At 40.7% G+C, this 22,189-nt stretch overlaps 1 protein-coding gene across 6 annotated transcripts in view; it reads right to left on the reverse strand.

The window, feature by feature from the left end:
* TULP4 (TUB like protein 4) overlaps positions 1-22,189 on the reverse strand; it is a 280,793-nt gene that overhangs the window by 209,277 nt on the left and 49,327 nt on the right. The window contains exon 1 of one of the 6 annotated variants that reach the window (XM_017958184.3): positions 21,184-21,770. The exons of 3 other annotated variants lie outside the window; for them this stretch is intronic. The gene's annotated coding sequence lies outside the window, so the exon portion shown is untranslated. Of the gene's footprint in view, positions 1-9,355; positions 11,401-12,408; positions 12,433-21,183; positions 21,771-22,189 lie in introns of those variants that run through there. 2 more of the 6 variants (XM_017958183.3, XM_017958182.3) reach the window with 2 other exon arrangements.

Genomic DNA, 22,189 nt, shown 5'->3' on the forward strand with positions numbered 1-22,189 from the left:
TTCCTACTGCCTGAAGTCCAGGCCACATCACATCCTCTACAAACACTAGAACACTCTGTCCCTAACTTACTCATCCCCCGCAACCACCATCCTTCCAGAAGGCAGAGTGGCCTTTCTGAAATTCAGCAGACTCTCTCAGTCCCCTGGAGCTAGCTGCAGCAGCGTAGCCCCACCCCAAAGGACCTGGACACTGGAAGGGAAGGGGAGGGCCCAAGTGTTGGCATTTCTAACAAGCTCCCAAGAGATGCTAATGCCGCTGGTCAGGGAACCAGGCTTTGAGAACTACTGGCCTGTAGCAAACCAAGTCCCAGCAAAACACCCTACTTTCATCATAATACTAAAACATAATTTGCCTTCTTCTGTGTTCACATTTGTGTCCATGGTGCAAAATCAACAGTGGGTCAAACTGCGAGCTCTTTAACACTAATCATGGTAGAGGTATCAACTGCACCAGTAATCACAGATTAAAAAAAAAAAGAAAATGCCAGCTTCACTTAAGAAGATCCTTGATAGAGCAGTAAAAATTGGCCCGAGTACATGGCTTTTAACGTCCTTGTGTCCCAAACTAGTAGGTACACATGAAGTACTTCTGTGGACTACCGAGGCACCATGGTAGTCCCAGGAAAAAGCATGTATTATACAGTTTAAGTTGCAAAATGAACTGCTTGTTTTTTTCATGGAATATCATGTGATATGGTTTGAATGTTTGGCCCCTCCAAATCTCATGTTGAAACATAACCCCCAATGTTAGAGGTGGGGCCTGGTTGGAGGTGTTTGGATCATGGGGGCAGTCCCTCATGAATGTCTTTGTGTAATCTTCTGATAGTGAGTGAACTCTGACGATATCTGGTTGTTTAAAAGAATGTAGCACCAGGAGTTCGAGAACAGCCTGGCCAACATGGTGAAACCCTGTCTCTAATAAAAATATAAAAATTACCCGAGCATGGTGGCGGGCACCAGTAATCCCAGCTACTCGGGAGGCTGAGGCAGGAGAATTGCTTGAAACTGGAAGGCGGAGGTTGTGGTGAGCCAAGATCGCACCACGGCATTCCAGCCTGGGCAAAAGAGCAAAACTCCACCTCAAAAAAATAAAAAATAAAAAAAGAGTGTAGCACCTCCCACCTCTCTTGCTGCTCTGGCTCTAGCCATGTGACACACTAGTTCCTTGTCATCTTCTGCCATGTTTGTAAGCTTCCTGAGGCCTCACCAGAAGCAAATGCCAGCACCATGCTTCCTGTAAAGCCTGCAGAGCCTTGAGCCAATTAAAACAATTTTATAAATTACCCAGTCTCAGGTATTCCTTATAGTAATGCAAATGGGCTACTACACCAAGTTTACTAAAAAGAATGAATGACAAATTATGGTTGTTCCAGCTTGGATACTTGGCAGACATTGTCTTGAACATGAACAAAGTAAGCCTGCCACTTTAAGGAAAACAACTGACAGAATTTGTTGTCAAAAATAAAAACCGAGCTTTCAAGTTAAATTTAGATTGTTGCGAAAACCAGCACTCATCACGATCGATGAGCTTGCTAGCTCCCCATGTAACTGGGGGTGATGTTAATAAATGTGAATTTTTTATTTTTTATCCCATATTTCACTGTGTATCAATATTTGGAAGACTCACATACTTGGTAAACCAGTATTTTCCAAATGACCAATGAAGATGATAGAAATTATACTTGAGTAAAAGATCTATTCAAGGTGCAAGACTTTGGGAGGCCGAGGCGGGGGTATCACCTGAGGTTAGGAGCTGGAGACCAGGCTGGCCAACATGGTGAAACGCCATCTCTACTAAAAATACAAAAATTAGCTGGGTGTAGTGGCGGGTGCCTGTAGTCCCAGCTACTTGGGAAGCTGAGGCAGGAGAATCAATTGAACCCAGGAGGTGGAGGCTGCAGTGAGCCGAGATCGCACCACTGCACTCTAGATTGGGTGACAGTGAGACTCCATCTCAAAAACGAAAACAAAAAACAACAACAACAAAAGGTACAAGGAAGACAAATGAATTTTAGTGTAACCAAGGATGAAAAATTCACTGATATATTTCATTCAAATTCTATATTGCAACTAATCTTTGAGAAGCTACCACTTGTCGAATTTGAGTGTGGTTATCAAAGAAAAATATCCGTGATTATCGGAAGACTAAGAAAATCCTCCTTTCTTTTCCAATTATATGTGTGTGAGGCTGAATTTTCTTCATATACTTCAATAAAAACGACATATTGCAACAGATTAAATGTAGAAGCAAATATGAGAAGCTAGCCATCTTTAAGTAAGCCAGACATCAAATATTGCTGCCAAAATATAAAACAATACACTCTTATTATTAAATGTTTTAGTTTTAGGAAAGGCAGTTGTCTTCATAAAAATATATAACTTATAACATTTAATGGGTTTACATTTTGTAATAAATTAGGGAATATTTTTTAAATTATCAGCAGTAGCTAGGAGCACAGGTGCACACCACCACAACCAGTTAACTTTTGTATTGTGTGTAGAGACAAGGTTTCACCATGGTAGCCAGGTTGGTCTCAAACTCCGAGGTTCAAGTGATCCACCCCTGCTCAGCCTCCTGAAGTAGCTGGGATTACAGGTGTCAGCCACTGCACCCAGCCAGTTTTAATTTCTAATATGGTAAATATCAACATATAACCACAAAAACAAAAGTTCCTTTGGACCTTCAATAATTCTTATGAATATAAAGGAGCCCTGAAACCCAAAAGTTCAAAAATAACAGACATATACTAACTCTCTAAAATGTAAATCCATCTTCCTTTCTTTCTTTCCTTTTCCTCTCCCTTCCCTCTCCCTTCCCTCTCCCTTCCCTCTCCCTTCTCTCTCTCTCTCTTTCTCTCTCTCTCTCTCTCTCTCTCTCTCTCTCTTTCTTTCTTTCGAGAAGGGGTCTCACTCTCACCCAGGCTGGAGTGCAGCGGCGCAATCTTGGCTCACTGCAACCTCCGTTGACCTAGGCTCAAGCAATCCTTCCACCTCAGCCTCTTGAGGAGCTGGGACTACAGGCGCACACCACCATGCCTGGCTAACATTTTTTTTATTTTTTGAAGAGACAGGGTTTCCCAGTGTTGCCCAGGTTAGTCTTGAAAACTCCTGGGCACAAGTGAACTGCATACCTCAGCCTCCCAAAGTACTCGGATTAAAGGCATGAGCTCGGCCGGGCGCGGTGGCTCAAGCCTGTAATCCCAGCACTCTGGGAGGCCGAGGCGGGTGGATCACGAGGTCAGGAGATCGAGACCATCCTGGCTAACATGGTGAAACCCCGTCTCTACTAAAAATACAAAAAACTAGCCGGGCGTGGTGGCGGGCGCCTGTAGTCTCAGCTACTTGGGAGGCTGAGGCGGGAGAATGGCGTGAACCCGGGAGGCGGAGCTTGCAGTGAGCCGAGATCACGCCACTGCACTCCAGCCTGGGAGACACAGCGAGACTCCGTCTCAAAAAAATAAAAATAAATAAAAAATAAAAATAAAGGCATGAGCTACAGTGCCCAGCCAAATGTAAATCTTAAATAACTATTATATTAAGGCATATAGGATAAATTTCCACAGTAAAAGCACAGTGTTTCATTTTATATATACTGTTAAGGTTTTTAACCAAACTTTAAAAATATCTTTAAAATCATAAAATGCCATACATGCTAGACAAATATGGCAGGTTTTTTTTAAAATGCCACTTTATTATGACTCAAAATGCATAATGGACACAAAAATTTAACAACAAAAAAGAACAATCATAGCATCCAAATTACTGAAAGGCTGGTGCCAATTTTATCAATACCATTAACAAAAATGAGTGGTGTTGGACATTTCGCTTCCCTTCTTTCTGCCTTATTTGCTCATAAAGATGAGAAAACGAGAATAGTAACTAAACTGATTAAGTTTCCAAGGAATGATAAGAGTATTGTCAAATCAACACTACTAAGGGTGGTTGGTATAAAACAATTAAAAAGCAACTATCAATTGGAAAGCAGAAACTTGAATTTTTGTATGCCAAAAACTTGATACATGCCAATGTTCACAGTAGCCAAAAGGTGAAACCAACATAAATGACTTCATTTTTTTTGAGACAGGGTTTCCCTCTGTCTTTCAGGCTGGAGTGCAGTGACGTGATTACAACTCACTGCAGCCTTGAATTCCTAGGCTCAAGCTATCCTCCCACCTCGGCCTCCCAAACAGCTGGGACTACAGGTGCATGCCACCAGGCTCAGCTAATTTTTTTTTTTTTTTTTTTAAATTTTTGGTACAGACAGGGTCTTATTATATTGCTCAGGCTGGTCTCGAACTTCTGAGCTCAAGCTATCCTCCCACTTCAGCCTCCCAAAGGGCTGGAATTACAGGTGTGAGCCACCACATCCAGCAACAACCCAAATGTCCACCGATGGATGAACGGGTAAACAAAATGTAGTATATGTATGTACACACACACACACACACACATACACACACACACACACACGGAAATATCATTCAGCCTTAAAAAGGAGAGTAATTCTGATACTTGCTATCAAATGAATGAACTCTGAGGACATTATGCTAGATGAAATAAGCCAGTCACAAAAAGACCAATACTGTATGACTCTAGTGATTCGAGGGACCAAGAGTAGATAGTAGTAGCATTCACAGAAACAGTAAGTAGAAGGGTGGGTACCAGGGGCTGAGGGGAGGGGAAATGAAGAGTTAGTGTTTAATGGGTATAGAGTTTTAGTTTTGTAAGATGAAAAGAGTTCTGGAGTCAAATGGTTGCAAAATAACATGAATGCACTTTAATGCCACCAAACTGTACACTTTTAAAAATGGTAAAAATGGGCTGGGCGCAGTGGCTCACACCCATAATCCCAACACACTGGGAGGCTGAGGCAGGAGGATGGCTTGAACCCAGGAGTTTGAGACCAGCCTGGACAATTCAGCAAGACCCTGTCATTACAAAAATATTAAAAAATTAGCCAGACATAGAGGTGCCACCTGTAGTCCCAGCTACTTGGAAGGCTGAGGTGGAAGGATTGCTTGGGCCCAGGTACTCAAGGCTGCAGTGAGCCATGATCACACCATTGTACTTCAGCCTGGGTGACAGAGTGAGACCTCATCTCAAAAAAAGAGTAAAATTGGTAAATTTAATGGTATATATATTTCCCCTCAATTTTAAAAATGAGGTAAGTTGGTTAAAAAGCAACTATTCCTATAGTCTTTCAATAACAGATTGAAAGTAAATATGACTCAGTTTGTCATCATGATGGTTTTTTACCCTGAACACTGTAACACAGGCCCAAGAGTGATCCTGGGTGTTTTCATTAAGAATAAACAATGCTGACCTCCACAGACTGGCCCAAACCTGTTTCTAATAATTGCAGCTTATTTTCAGAACATTCCTGTAAATCAGTACAAAACCCATACCTGCTTTTAGGGCATTAGAATCTTAAACCAAAGAATACTTGTGTCTAATTGAATTAATGACCTGCTAGGGTTCTAGATGCCAGTAATGAAACACATCAGATGCTTCCCACTCTAGCTTCCATACGACCCAGTTCTAATGGCAAAGGAGGCGCCCGAGAACTTGCTTGGAAAATTCTACTTAGGGACAGGATGGTGTATCAGGTATGTTAGACACCCATGGATTAATCAACCAATAAATCCTCATTAAACAGCTATTAATATTATTAATATTATATACAAGGCCCCTGTGCTGTGTTCTCTCCCTCTCTTGTCCCCAGTTAGATATTCTACTTTCTAACTTGAGTTATTTTCACTACAGTCTATTTTGTTATCTGATTCCTATTTTCCACCAACACAGATAAAATTCACCATCGGAAGTGGAGAGGTAAAAAAGCATTTTTGGTTGGTTTTGTTTTTAAAATCGTTTGAATTAATGGTAGAGACTAGAGATCTCTACTTACAAGATTTTTTTTTCCCACTTACACAATTTTGACAGAAATATATTCATTACAAGTTGTAAGAATGCAACCACTCTGGAAAATAGTTTGGCATTACTAGTATTACTGAAGATGCGAATACCCTGCAAACAGCATTCCCACTCCTGAGTGTGCGCCAGACACATTCCCTGTGAGTGCTCAAGGGAAGGCAGATACAAGGTATTCACATACAAAGTATTCACAGCAGCAGGGTTTACATCAGCTTCAAACTGAAAACAACACAAATGGGTCAAATGTGGTGTATTTAAAGAACAGAATTCTATATAACAATGTAAATGAACACTACACAGAACAAAATGGGTGAATTTCATAAACATAATATTAAGTAAAAGAATCTTATGGACCAGGTATTGTGGCTCACACCTGTAATTCCAGCACTTTGGGAGGCTGAAGCAGGAGGGATCACTTGAGCCCAGGAGTTTGAGACTAGCCTGGGCAACACAGTGACACCCTGTCTCTCCAAAATGAAAAACAAAAAAATTAGCTGAGTACGGTGGCATGCACCTGTAGTCCCAGCTACTAGGAGGCCGAAGTGGGAGGATCACTTGAGTCTAGTAGATTGAGGCTTACCACTGCACGCCATCCTGGGCAGCAAAGTGAGATCCTGAAGAAGAAAAGAAAAATCAAGGAAAGAAAGAGGCAAGCAGAGGGGAGGGAAAGGAGGGGAAGCAGGGAGGGGAGGAGAGGAGAGGAGGGGAGGGGAGAGGAACAGGGGAAGGGGAGGGGAGGAATAAAGGCAAAGGGAAGGGAAAAGACCCCATCTTTACAAAAAATAAAAAAAATTAGCCAGACATGGGGGGTACACACCTGCAGTCCCACCTACTCTGAAGGGTGAGGTGGGAGGATTGCTTGAGCCCAGGAAATTGAGGCTGCAGTGAGCTATGAGGAAAAGGGAAGATAAAAAGGAATGGGAAGAGAAAAGGAAAGGAAAGAAAGAAGAAAATAAGAAAAGGAAAGGAAAAAGAGAAGAAAGGAAGGAAAAGGAAGAGGAAGGAAGGATCTTATGAAAGAATATCTAGGAGTCAATTATATGAAGTTCAGAAACAAGCCAAACTAATTTTATCAATTAATAGAGAATACATTGGTAGTATGACTAAAAATTAAAAAGAAAAATATTACAAAAAGCAGTATGCTGCTTATTTGAGGGGTGGCTATTGTGAGCCAGGAGAGGCACACATAGGTGTGCTGCTTGTGTGCTGGCCATATTTCTTTTTTCTTTTTTTGAGACGGAGTCTCACTCTGTCGCCCAGGCTGGAGTGCAGCAGCGCGATCTGGGCTCACTACAAGCTCCGCCTCCCAGGTTCACGCCATTCTCCTGCCTCAGCCTCCCGAGTAGCTGGGAGTACAGGTGCCCACCACCATGCCTGGCTAATTTTTTGTATTTTTAGTAGAGGCGAGGTTTCACCATGTTAGCCAGGATGGTCTCCATCTCCTGACCTCGTGATTCGCCCGCCTCGGCCTCCCAAAGTGCTGGGATTACAGGCATGAGCCACCGCGCCCAGCCAATGCTGGCCATATTTCTTTACCTGGGTGGTAGTTATGGGGTGTTCACTTCATTCTTTATTACATATATACACTTCATTCTTTGTAACATATGCTTCTGTATATATATCTCACAGCAAATAATTTTTTTAATTTGAGAATTTTTTAACTTAAGAAACCTGATCTAAACAGGTTTAACAAGCTGTGAACTATATAAGGCATCAGTCCTGGGGGACTTTTAGAAAAATCAGGAAGTTTTTAAAAAATTATTGTATCCAACCGTAAGGGGTACTACTCTCCCAATCTAGAAAATCCCAATAAAGCATAAAGATGCTATTTTAGTTCTCAAGCTCAGATGTCTACAAAGAAAATGTACATTAACGGTAATGAATGGATATAAAATTTCAGCATAAAGTCCTATTTCTTTCTAAAGGATAACAACGTAAAACAGTGGTTCAATGGAAAAGCAGATTTGGAAAAAAATATACAGGTGTCAGATGAACGCAAAGCAAGAAAAAAAAATATAGTAGAAAATTTTCAATAAAATACGCAAACACCCTAACATTTCAGCTTTTGACTACAGGTTTGTTTGGGGGCTGAGGAAAAGAAAGAGAGCAAGCCAGGCAAGGTAGCTCATGCCTGTAATCCCAGCACTTTGGGAGGCCAAGGCAGGCAGATCACTTGAGCCCAGGACCTGGGCAACATAGTGAAACCCAGTCTCTACAAATATTAGCCGAGCATGGTGGCATATGACTGTAGTCCCAGCTACTCAGAAGGCTGAGGTAGGAGGATGGCTTGAGCTTGGGAGGTGGAGGTTGCAGTAAGCTGAGATCACGTCACTGTGCTCCATGCCTGGGCAACAAGAGCCAGACCTTGTCTCGAAGAAAAAAGAGGAAGAAGGCAGAGGAAGAAGGGAGGAGGAAGAAGAGAAGGAAGTAGAGAAGGAGGACGAAGAGGATTTCCTGTTTTATGATTTGAATCAAACACATCCCAGTTTCTCCTGGGAGGCTGACTCTGCTACCTTAGGGACCCATGGAGGGTGTGGACACAGGATGTCCTCACAGCTCTACCACCTACAAACAGCGATCCTGTGCTTTCTGTTCCTTTTCCTCCTCTCCACACCCAGACCTCCCTTCATTATTGCCCTTCTGTCCATAGATGGCAACAGGTCCTGAACTCCACATTTCTTTTTAAATAAAGTAACTATGACAACCTTTTTTTTTTTTTTTTTTTTTTTTCCCTTGAGATGGAGCCTTGCTCTGTTGCCCAGGTTGGAGTGCAGTGGCACGATCTTGGCTCACTGCAATCTGCCTCCCAGGTTCACATGATTCTCCTGCCTCAGCCTCCCAAATAACTGGACTACAGGCGCCTGACACCACGCCCGGCTAATTTTTGTATTTTTAGTAGAGACAGGGTTTCACCATGTTGGCCACGCTGGTCTCAAACTCTTGACCTCAGGTTATCCACCTGTCTCGGCCTTCCAAAGTGCTGGGATTACAGGCGTGTATCACCGCGCCTGGCCCGATGACCTGCTTCTAATTAGAATCACTCCTTTCCTTTCAGAATTTTCCAGAACCTACAAATACCCACCGAGCATGAGGCAGTTTTGTTTCCTAATTAGATTTAATGGCTGCCTCCAGGCTGGTTCAAATTTGCACTCAGAACTTGCCTTTGAAGGCTGGAATACTCTCAGCAGCCACTCGTTATGTGGCTATTGACAAACGCAGGGAAACACATACATCCAGAAGAAACTAACATCACTGCAAAGGTAATGGGGTTTAACAATGATTTTATATATTTATTGTGTTATCATTTTCTACTTCTAATTCTCAAAACGTGCTAGTGAGATAAATACTGTATGACTAGGATTATTTGAAAGATGTGTTTCTACTACAACTGTGGTAGTCTCAAATCATTTTCCCGTTGACTTACGTTGTAAATTACAGAGGTTGGAGTCTCTAGAATTCTGTCTTATTCAGAACATCACCAACTCCTTCAGGTGTGGCACACAGAAGCGCTGAGCACATGAGCAGACTCATATAGCAAGGGTCTTTCTGCCTGTGGCACACGTATTTTTTTCATTTAATTAATTATCCCTACCTAAATCATATACTCCTAAACAGAGGCTATGTTTTACTCCAATTTTTATGCCCCCTGCAATTCCCACCAGTACCCCTGCATTGAATTAAGTGTTCAATAAGGTACTGAGCATGGCACAGTGCTTCAGTCTAAGGAAGTGGGAAACAATAAACATGAACTGAATGAGTTTCTCTGTGTGAACCCCAGGTCAACACCAGCCACTTGGAAGCCCAATGCTGAAGGGCATTTCAGCCCTGTGAGCAAAAGTCACAAGGGCCAGGGGTTCACTGCCAAGTTCAGAGAATCACAAAGAAGTGTATTTTCAAGGAAAGCTACTCCCTATTTAGTTTATATGGCTGATTTCAACAGCCAATTCTGAGAACATGAACATCTAATTATCTGTACAGAGAGAGGAGGGTATGGAGCTTGCAGACAAACAGCTTGATTAGTAGTTTAAAACAAAGTGGGAGCTAGCTAAGCTACTTCTTAGAGTGAATCTACACCTGATACTCAGATATTAAAATACTGTGGTACCATACTGGGGCTCACCAGTATCAAAAGTCAGGTGCCTTCATTAAAAAGGGGGGCATCTTATTTATCAAAGCAACAAAGAGTGAAAGAAATAATAGCCTGTCACATGTCACACAGGGTACACAGAAATGAGAGAGCAATTTGGTGATACAATTCAAAAAGGCTTAAAATGCTGCAAAACCTTTTGATTCATCAATTCCACTTCTGGAAATTTATCGTAAGGAAATAATCTTACATTGTGCAAAAACTTTGCTACAAGGATTTCTTATAGCGTTTGTATAAGGGAAAAATATGAAATAATGAATATGTCCAAAACAGGTATTGGTTGAATAAATGTTGATAAAGACATAAAACAGAATACTATACAACCACTAATAATTATATGGTAGAAGACTACAGAACAACATGAAAAGACGTTCTCAATAAGTAAAAAGTAAAATTACATGCTACACTTCCACGATGCTCTGAAAGGGCCTCTGCACACTAGTAGATCTTGAGTAAATTACAACAAATGTAATTTTTAATTGCTGGAATTGCAGGAAAGTATAGGAAATCTCTAAGGAAGGCACATACACATAAACATAAGGGAAAGCCAGGGTCATCTGATAGGGGACACAAGCGGATACAAAACAAGCACTGGAATCGGAATTAGGGTGACCAATAGTCACAGTTTACCCAGAACTGTCCCAGTGTTAGCACTGAAAGTCCCACATCCCAGGAAACCCCTCAGTCCTGGACTAACCAGACAGTTGGTCATTCTATCAGATATTCAAACTTTGGTCCAACCTCTAGGTAGAGAGGCTGAACCTGAGTCACACACATTCAGCAGGACTCACAGGCTAAGTGTCCCACAGTTCTAACATCCTTGTATACCAGAGCAAATACAAATCTTAGCTGCATGCAAACAGTCCCAATTTAGTAAATAAGGATTCCCTCAGATAAGGCTTAACCAAACTGTTTACAATTAAAAATTACTAAACACACAAAATAAGTCACCATGAATTCTTAGTACAAACGACAAATTTAGATCCGCAAATCTTCAGAAACTGAAATAAACAGGACTTTAAATAATTAGGTTTGAAATGTCTAAAGGAATTAGAAAGCAAGACACTATCTAAAATGGCAGAAAGAACCAAATGTTTTAGAAATGAAATATTTTAGAAATGAAAAACCTATTCTTTTAGAAATGAAAAACCTATTCCTTCAATAAAACGCACTCTACAATTAAGACATCAGCTAAAAAAGAAATTAATGAACTCGATCTAATAGCTCAAGAAATTACCCACCAATTTTTTTATAGCACAGAGAGACAAGGAGATAGAAATATAAGAAATCAGCCGGGTGCGGTGGCTCACACCTGTAATCCCAACACTTTCGGAGGCTGAGGCAGGCGGATCACAAGGTCAGGAGATCAAGACCATCCTGGCTAACACGGTGAAATCCCGTCTCTACTAAAAATATAAAAAATTAGTTGGGCGTGGTGGCGGGCGCCTGTAGTCCCAGCTACTCGGGAGGCTGAGGCAGGAGAATGTTGTGAACCTGGGAGGTGGAGCTTGCAGTGAATCAAGATCACGCCACTGCACTCCAGACTGGGAGACACAGTGAGACTCCAAAAAGGACATATCTAATTAAAATTCTAAAGGGACAGAACAGAGAAAATGGAAAAGAAATATCTGAAGACATAACAACTGAGAATTTGCCAAAACTGATTAAAAAAAAAAAAAATGCACAGACATGAGAAGCAGCACAATATACGCCAAGCAGGAGAAATAAAGAAGAAATACACACCTGGGCACACTTTAGTAAAATTGCACAATAAAAACACAAAAAGAAGAGTTCAGAAGTAGCCAAAAGGAAAAGACAGGTGCTCACAAAAGAATGACAATCAAGGCCGGGCGCGGTGGCTCAAGCCTGTAATCCCAGCACTTTGGGAGGCCGAGACGGGTGGATCACGAGGTCAGGAGATCGAGACCATCCTGGCTAACACAATGAAACCCCGTCTCTACTAAAAATACAAAAAAATTAGCCGGGCGTGGTGGCGGCGCCTGTAGTCCCAGCTACTTGGGAGGCTGAGGCAGGAGAATGGCGGGAACCCGGGAGGCGGAGCTTGCAGTGAGCCGAGATCGCGCCACTGCACTCCAGCCTGGGCGACAGAGCGAGACTCCGCCTCAAAAAAAAAAAAAAAAAAAAAAGAATGACAATCAGATAAGAGACATCTCAACAGCGGCATTGGCTGCCAAAATCAATGAAACAGTATCTTCAAAGCACTCAAAGAAAACAGAATTATGTTCCCAGAAAGATTGTCTTCTAAGAATTAGAGTGAAATAGGAAGACCATTTCAAAAGAACAAAAGCTGAAATATAAGGCCAACTGACCTCGCAATATAACATCTAAAGAATATTCTTCAGATAGAAGGAAAATGTCTCAGAAGTAAGGTCTAAGGTAGAAGAAGAAACAACGAGAAAAGAAATTGTTAAATATGTAGGTAAAATTAAACAATGTCTATTCAAAACAGAACAATAAAGCAGTAACAGCAGACTTACATTAATATATAGTACTTATCAACTTCTAGGTATAGCTCTTAATGCTTTATAGGTACTGTATTTCTCATTTAAAAGCCTTAGCCTTATAAGAAAGATCCTTTTGTTGTCCATATTTTATAGGTGAGGAAATTGAGGCACAGGCAGGTTAAATGCTTGCCCAGCACTACTCATCTGGTAGGCAGCAGAGCTGGGTGTCACACCAGGCTGCCGGTTTCAGTTTCTAGTTTATGTGCTTAACCACTAGACTGTGTCTATGACGAGTACACGGGGGAGGGTGGAAAACTAAAAAAAAAATAGACAATTTGATCAAAACAAGGATGACCAGAGCCAAAAGTACTTAAGGCCTTTATATCGTTTTAGAAGGATAGTTAAAATACTCAACTTTATACTTAATTATCTTAGGTAAGCATGGTAAAATTTAAAGGGCAATCACTAAAAGACTAGAAATAAAGTATAAAGCTTCTAAATCACTGGAGGGGTAAAAATAGAATGGAGGTGGGAGCAGGGGAGACCAAAATCAATCCCCGAGAAAGAGAAAAACAAAATAAAAGTAAAAATAAATGAAAATGTACAAAGCTTCTGCACAGCAAACAATCAACAAAGTAGACATAATCAACACAATGGGAGAAATATTTGTAAAACTATTCAACCAACAAAGGATTAATGACCAGAATATATAAAGAACTCAAACAACTCAACAGCAAAAGACATTCTGATTTAAAAATGGGCAAAGGATCTGAAAAGACATTTCTCAAAAGCAGACAACAAATGGAGAGCAGGTACATGAAATGTGTTCCACATCACTGATTACCAGGGAAATGCAAATCAAAACCACAAGCAGATGTCTTCTCACCCCAGTTAAAATGGCTATTACTAAAAGAGTCAGAAAATAACAAATGCTGATGTGGATGCTTGAGCCCAGGAGATCAAGATCAGCCAGGGCAACACAGTGGGACCCCGTTTTTACAAAAAAATTTAAAATTAGCCAGCATGGTGGCATGCTCCTGTGGTCCCAGCTACACAACAGACTGAGGTGGGAGGATCACTTAAGTCTAGGAGGTGGGGGCTGCAGTGAGCCATAATCGCACCACCACACTCCAGTGACAGCGTGAGACCCTGTCTCCAAACAAAACAAAACACTTCTTGGCTATAGCAAAGGCAGTATTTTGAAAGAAAATTCATTGCCTTAAATGCTTATGTTAGTCTGGGCACGGTGGATTACATGGGTAATCCCAACACTTTAAGGAGGCCAAAGTGGGAGGACTGCTTGAACCCAGGAGTTCAAGACCATCCTGGGCAACACAGAGAGACCCCATCTCTACAAAAAATTAAAAAATTAGCCAGGCATGGTGGCACATGCCTGTGGTCCCAGCTTCTCAGAAGGCTGAAGTAGGAGGATCACTTGAGCACAGGTGGTCAAGGCTGCAGTAAAACATGACTGCGCCACTGTACTCCAGCCTGGACCACAAAATGAGACCCTGTCTCAAAAACAAACAAACAAACAAAAAAAAGCTTATAAAAGAAGAAACTGTTATAAAATGTTATAAAACTTATCTTATAAAAGAAAACTTATGTTATAAATTAAGGAGCTAAACATTCAACTTAAGAAGTTAGAAAAGTACAGCATAAACCAAAAGAGAGTAAAGGAAGATAATAATAAAAACAGAAATTAAAGAAATAAAAAGAAAAAAAATTACAGAGGCTAAACAAAGCCAAACACTGATTCTTTGCAAAAAGTAATCACAGACACAAAGCTCTGGCAAGACAGATAAAGAGAGAGCAGCACATACAAATACTGGGAATGAAAAGGGGGCTACAACTAACTAGACACCATGAAACTTAAGATGAAATAATATCATGAACAACTTAATGCTATAAAATTAGATAACATATGAAATGAATAAATTCCTAAGAAACACAATTTAACAAAACGACCTCAAGAAGAAAGGTAGTCTAAACTGTTCTATACCCACTAAAGAAAATGAATCTGTAGTTTAAAATCATCCCACAAAGAAATCAGGCCACATATTTTACAAACAAGTTCTACCAAACATTCAAGAATAGCCTACAGCAGTATTACATAAACTCAACTAGAATATTAAAAAAGTGATAATATCCACAACTAGTTCTAAGAGGTTATTAGAAAATCTGTTTGTCTACTAATTAGAAATATAATCTATTAGACATAATTCATCATACTAAAAGAGTAAAGAGCAGGGAAAAAGATTATTACAATACAAGCAAAAAAGTATCCTAAAATTCAACACTCTTTTTTTTTAGATTCCAAATTAGGAAGAGAATTTCCTTATTCTGATAAAGGATATTTACCTACAATCTATAGCAAATATCATATTTAAGAACGAAATGAGATAAAGATGTTTGTATCATGCTGTACTAGAAATCCCAGACAAAGCAGAAAGATGAGAACCCTACTGCCACACAGTACTGGAGCTCCGAGCTAGCACAGAAGACAACAAAAATCAATGCAAGGTATGGGAAGATTGGAAAGAAAAAAACCAAACCACCTAGGCTGAAATCCCAAACAAACTGCACATGCAAATTACTAAAGGTGATTTCATAAATGTTATGTCATTTAAGACAGCCATATAAAAGGAATCATTATTCCCATTTTCTCTATGAGGAAACTGAGGCTCAGAAAGGTTTTGAGCAACTTGCCTGAAGTTGAAGTCCCCCCCAGCGTAATAAGTGCTGAAGCCAGAATTCAAACCAATTGATAATTTCAGTGCTCTTCACTCTAGACCCACATGACCTCCCCTCAGTTAATACTCACCCATTTTGCCAGTGAGCTAAAGGACAGCTGCAATAATATCATTTGCAACTTTAAGAACAGTCACTTGGTCACATTCACTGGCTAAGAACACCCTCCTCAGCCTGGCATTCAAGGGCCTTCACAGAAGGGCCTTACACCTACCTATCGTGCCAGTCTTGTCTTCCACCAGGGTCCTCTATAAAAATTATGCTCCTTTCAAAGTATTAATATATTTATTGCCTGTACTAAGCTCCCAGCTAATCCACCTAAGTACATGCTCATCCCAAATTCCCCCAATTTTAGCCATCTTTCATGATGCAGCTTCGACATCACCTATTCCATACATCTTTGCCAGTTCCTCCCTAGCAAGTATGGTCTTCTACAGCAAATGTTTCTACCTTAAGTTGCTCATTCAATTCTACACCATATTTTAAGTATTTGAGCCCCTATCATCCGTGCTAACTTGTGAGTTACTTAAGGGTAAGGACTTTTAAATGTCTATTCATCAAGACATCTAGCAAGCAAAATGTACATGTATATTAGGTATTCAATAAATGCATGTTCAATTGAATAGAAGTGCTTTTATTTGTATATGGTGTTAAAACTGTTTTACTCTAGAAACAAATGACCCCACGTAGGAATACACTTTTCCAATGATGTCATAAATTATATTATTTTATAGGCCAATAAACTACAGGAGAAGTCTTTTTACTGCTATGACAGAAATAAACACTACACATGCATACGTCTAGCCATGCAAGTGCTAGATGGAGCTTAACACAACTCCATTCACCCTGTAATTTGAACCCAGATTTGCATGGATCTCAAACCCATATACTCCAGGTTGGCCTCTCCTCTTCACTGTAAACATCCCATTGTGTCCTAAGATTTACTACCTGGTTTATCTTCCCTACTACAATGTGAACCTTTTGAGGGCAAGAAATATGCCTTCATCACTGAATCTCCAGACCTAGAAAAGAACTCAGTAAATATTTGTTGACAAATGACCATTAAATGTAGAAAGAAGCCCAACATGCTGACCCCTTCCAAAAGCATTACTGTGAGTCCTCACAAAAGAATAAAGAGATGACCCTGGGTGGGCAATTACAAGTCCTATTATGCTCATTACCTTCTCATTAAGAAGGAAATTGCATATTTTAGAAAATTTTCCATTGAAAGAGCTGAAATAAAAATGTGGAGTTCTTAAAAAGCTAAATTCTAGTCATCTAAAACATTGCAGTCTTGCATGGCAATAAACCCATCGAGCATAATTATATAATAAAATTTGTCTTGAATTACTAATAAATACCATTACAAGAAGAGTTCCAAGTAGCTAAAAATATCCCCAAGCTCCTGCCAATGTCCCCATAGTTACAGTGTTTAGGTGATATCATCATACTGAAATTTACTAGGAATACAAAACCAGTAAGACAAGATCTTTTCACAGACCCATGGTAACACAGAATATTTTAACTAGTCTCTGGTCCAGCATGTATACAAGAATACACAAGTTTAGATGTAATAACAAGTTTATTCTCTTGGTTACAGGTACAGAGGAAATTACTAAACACAAGCCATTTCCTTTATAAAACAGAAGAAACGCAGAAATAATTGCCAGAGAAAATGAAGGCTGTGGTAAAACAAGTCTGCATTACTTCTACCACCATATTCCATATTCCAGAAAATTATTTTATCTGTACAAAGAAAGGAACAATTGATTTTGATAAATCTGAATTTTAAAATGTCTTTTGCATTACTTATAATTCTTAAAGCTTAACTACCACAAATTTCAGTAAATTTTTTAACTTACAATTTCAAGTTCTTTCCAATAAAACTGAATTGAATGAACTGCAACAGATAACAGCAGTTTGTAATTTTCCTAATTTTTTACAGCCAAATATTTTCATGAATACCTATATATTGTTAAACTAAAATGAAAACAAAACACCAATTTACATCATGATGAGTAAATCTGTTTTCACATCTGCTGCCATCTTTTTTACTTGCAAAAATAATCCCCTGGCATTTTCATGTTTTTCATATAGAAAGGACTCAAATGGAGAGCTGAAACGCAGCCAGCAACTGAACAGAGCCCTGGCTATAGCCCAGCCACAGTTGGGTTCTATGCGAGGGATGAATTCCAAGTGATTCCTTCCTGGTTCTGATGGTAAGCAGAAGTGCCTGACCCTCAGCCAACAGATGGACAGGAAAGACACAGAGAGCACGCCCACACTGTCCATCTAGGCCAGAGATCAGGGCAGGGCAGGGCGACAGGAAAACAAAGCTAACCATGGACCCGTGCCCATACAAATGGATGCACTTCCAATCCTAATACATGTGCTTACAACTACATGGAAGCGGCTTGAGCTATTCATTCAATGATTTCCAACATACAGAGAGAATCTCAGGGTGGTGAACAGCATTCACAAACAGGCCTGGCACAGAAGGAATGAGCAGGCCTGTACTGTAAAGCAAACTGCAGTAGGAATTCAGGTAGCAATCATCAGTCAGAGGCTGAAGCAGCAGAATACAGATGTCAACATCATAAATGGCCAGCAAAAGTGTTTTCCTTTGCCAACACTCTCGCATAATGACTTTTTGGACAGAAATATTCTTGTTTCCTCATTACAATGGAACTACTGTGATTAATCAAGCAACAACAAACAAATAATAATTGTTTATTGATAAATAATTGTTTATTGTTGCTTAACAACAACAACAAATCAGACCAGTCCAAGACTAGATAAAGATAATATAAAGCTAACATAAAAATACAAACTCTGGACCCTGAACGTAAACAGTTCACAATCTGTTAGGAAGGGGAAACTCACATACATGAAATAATCAGAGAACAACTAAAAGTGAGGGCGTGGAGCTCTGTGTAGGCTTGAACAATCAAAGACCTTGAGAATCATACCAGCAACAGAAAAGTGTTGAATCTGAAAAGCAGTAGAACTGGGTCCCTGTAGTATCTGTGATCATTAAAGACGAAGACAAAGGAAGAATAGAAATATCTGAGGCAGACAACATGCCAGTTAACCGTTCATGGCCACAGCAACCCTGTGAGGTAGGTATCATCCCCATTCCACAGGCAAGGAAACTGAGGCTCCTACCTCGGGCAAGTTATTTAACCACTGTGGTCTCAGTTTTTTCATTTGTAAAATACAGGAATTAACATAATCAGCAGTTTTCAAACTGGGACCAGTCAAGCACCAGTTTTCTAGCATTAACTCAGAGCCCTGAAGTGGGCAGGGCTGCAGGCCAAATGTACCAAAGCCTCTGGTCAGCAGCTCAGTACCCATTTCCCCACAGAATGTTTTGCCATTATAACCACAGCACTGAGAACAGCACTCAGAATAGAATGGGTGGTCAGCTAAAAAGCAAGGAATGAATGAATCAAGTAGATGGCATGTCATCACTGACTTTAAGCTGACTCTCATTCATGGCGGCTCATTTCCTTATACGTCTAGCAATGTTTCTGTCGTCAGCATATCCCCAGCTCTTCATCAGCGGGTGGAGGGTAGCATTCTTCCTGAAGGGATTTGCATTTATTTCTTTCTGCCAAGCACCCCAGGGCTCTTCCAACTCAGAAGCATTTAGATTCGTTTCTCAGCTTGGGGTTTTCCAGACCATGCAGGTAGCATTAATTCAAACCCCAAGCCAAACAGTCTCAAAAGAGACTTTTTCTTTTTAACTCCATTTGCTGATGGATGTTTTTGTTTTTCAGCCTGGTCTCTGTCTGGCTCACTTCCCACTCCAGTTTTAGACCTTCTGTCTCCCAGAAACACTCACTCCTCTTTCTTTTTCCCTATCTATGGATTTCTCTCACTTTCTTCTGATAAAGACTTTTAAAGGATGTTTGCTGTATCTTTTGCAGTATTTCTTTTTTTTTTTTTTTTTTTTGGACAGAGTCTCGCTTAGTCGCCCAGGCTGGAGTGCAGTGGCGCAATCTCGGCTCGCTGCAAGCTCCACCTCCCGGGTTCACGCCATTCTCCTGCCTCAGCCTCCCGAGTAGCTGCGACTACAGGCGCCCGCCGCCTCGCCCGGCTAATTTTTTGCATTTTTAGTAGAGACGGGGTTTCACCGTGTTAGCCAGGATGGTCTCGATCTCCTGACCTCGTGATCCGCCCGCCTCGGCCTCCCAAAGTGCTGGGATTACAGGCGTGAGCCACCGCGCCCGGCCTCTTTTGCAGTATTTCTAAGGGCTCATAGCAGGAGAGTTTTCCAGAATATATGGTCAGCCTCATTTACAGGAGGGTCCATAATCTACCACTTTTAACTTTGGATGTGGTTTAGAAACCATTCCCTGAAGTAAGTGAGCGCAGAAACCACATAAGCTGCAAAAGGAGAGGAGGATACCCCAGGGGACTCCCAGAGAGGGTGAAGAAAAACACAAGCAGCCAATACAAGAGAGAGGCTGAAGCTGGCTGGGGTGGAAGAGGAGCCTGAGGTACAAGGAGCAGACCTGCTGAAGCAGAAGGCTGGAGGCAGTTTATTTCCTAGTGAAAGGAGACCAACTTGCACTTCAATTAGTTCTGAAGGATGACTGGTAGGTAAATGAATATAATGATTCTATTTACTAGTACTTCCACCAATAAAGAGGATAGTTTAAGAACATAGTAGTATCACTTGCACATATAATTCTGTAAGGACAAGCACACAGATCCAAAGTTGAATCAAATTCAGGCAGGAAACAGCACACAGGAAACCAAGGAACTAAGATGAATGAAGGGGATGCTGTGCTCTGCCCGCTGTAAAGTGCTAAGATTCAGAGCACAAGCCAAAACCTTATGTTTTACACAAGAACTTTGTTACAAAGAGTGGGAAATAAGTGAACTACCACCAGGGGCTTCGAAACATTTATTATCCTGATTCAATTACTATTGAATGTAGCTAGACATAGTGTTCCAAAATTTCTAAAAATGATTTTCCTTTATTACAATAATAACCATTTATGGAAGATATTAATAGTTACAAGTTGGCAAAATGAGGCTAAAAGAAGCCATAGAGCCATGGTGGCAGCACTGTATCTAGGCTCTTACAGACGCAGGTCTTTATAGGGGTTTTTTGTTTGTTTTGAGACGGAGTCTTGCTCTGTCACCCAGGCTAGAGTGCAGTAGTGGGATGTCAGCTCATTGCAACCTCTGCTTCCTGGATTCAAGTGATTCTCCTGCCTCAGCCTCCCAATTAGCTGGAACTACAAGTGTGTGCCACCATGCCCAACTAATGTTTGTATTTTTAGAGGTGGGGTTTCACCATGTTGGCCAGGCTGGTCTCGAACTCCTGACCTCTAGTGACCCACCCGCCTTGGCCTCCCAAAGTACTGGGATTACTGGTGTGAGCCACCGCGCCCGGCCCATAGAGTTTCACGTAATATAACGTTCTGTATATGAAATAATTAAGATATTTCTAGACAGAGAAAGGGTTAACATGACATGAGGTTCATCAAGAAAGCATCTGTGCTCCTAGAAGATCCAGATGCCTGCTTTAAACAGGTGTTATTACAATAACACTAACAAGAATAAAAAGTGTCAGGGAAAATTCAGTTGATTCTTGACTACTACCATGTCCTATAGGTGCACAAATATAACATGAGAAAATTAATGGCAGGATTTAAATCTTGTGGCCGTTCTTCCCAGAAAATAATATTACCTCAAATCAAAGAGTAGACACTGGGTAGCAGGAAAAAAGATAATGATCCAAATGTTCCCTTAACCCACATTTCAGTCAAAGGTTAGAATCACAGCTGGACATAAGGAACATTAGTTTGGGGTTCAGCAATGATCTATATCATCTAGTTCTTAGAGGGAATTCATACTCACTTATCAAAAGCTTACCTTTTAGAAATAACAAATCAGTTCTATTTCCTTCAAGTTCTTATACCACAAACGTAAGATCTTAACAAAATAGTATTTATGCATCTAAACGTGGAGATACTCAGCTTGATCCAGGACTAAACGAGAAAGAAAAATCAACTAGGGTTAGTGGGAAAAGGTTACAGGAGCAATAAGCATAAATACAAAGGAAGTACTTAATAATGAACATGCACTGTTGTTTTAAAGAATCTATTAGAAACATGACTCTTTCCAAGAAGAATGTAAAGCACCTAATTAAAAGCACATACAAAATAAGATTGTTTATAATAACTTTTAAGAGGAAAAATAGAGTTAAGAAAAAGAAGACAGGAAAAATGTTAACGCAAAGCATTAAAACCTTGGCCCTAAGTATACTCTTGATCAGGGCAAAGACAGACTCAGGATGGCTTACACAAATCTCATCAGAAATGAGGAAACTGTCTAGTTAGCCAGGAAAGATGTTTTTCCCAGTATTAAATTTTGAAGAAATGTCACCAATGAAGCACTACGGAAGAGTCATCAGAAGGTGGAAGGGACAAAGACAATAATCTCATACAAATGTAAAAACAGGATTTACGGGTCGGGCTGGGTGGCTCAAGCTCAATCCCACTTAGAGGCCAAGACGGGCGGATCACGCAGGTCAGGAGATCGAGACCATCCTGCCAATACAGTGAAACCCCGCTCTCTACTAAAAATACAAAAACTAGCCAAGGAGGTGGCAGGCTGTAGTCCCAGCTACTCGGGAGGCTGAGGCAGGAGAATGGCGTAAAAATCCCGGGAGGCGGAGCTTGCAGTGAGCTGAGATCCGCCACTGCAATTCCAGCCTGGTGATAGAGCCAGACTCCGCTTCAAAAAAAAACAGGATTTACAATTATTTCCTATAGCGAACATGAATAAAAGCTTAACATTCATGGGTAACTCAGTCAAAGCAATGTTTTAAGGGCCAGGTTAATGTGGTCCAAAACACGCTATGAACAAAACAGACAAG

This window comes from Papio anubis, chromosome 6 (assembly GCF_008728515.1).
Source record: "Papio anubis isolate 15944 chromosome 6, Panubis1.0, whole genome shotgun sequence".
Lineage (NCBI taxonomy): Eukaryota > Metazoa > Chordata > Mammalia > Primates > Cercopithecidae > Papio > Papio anubis.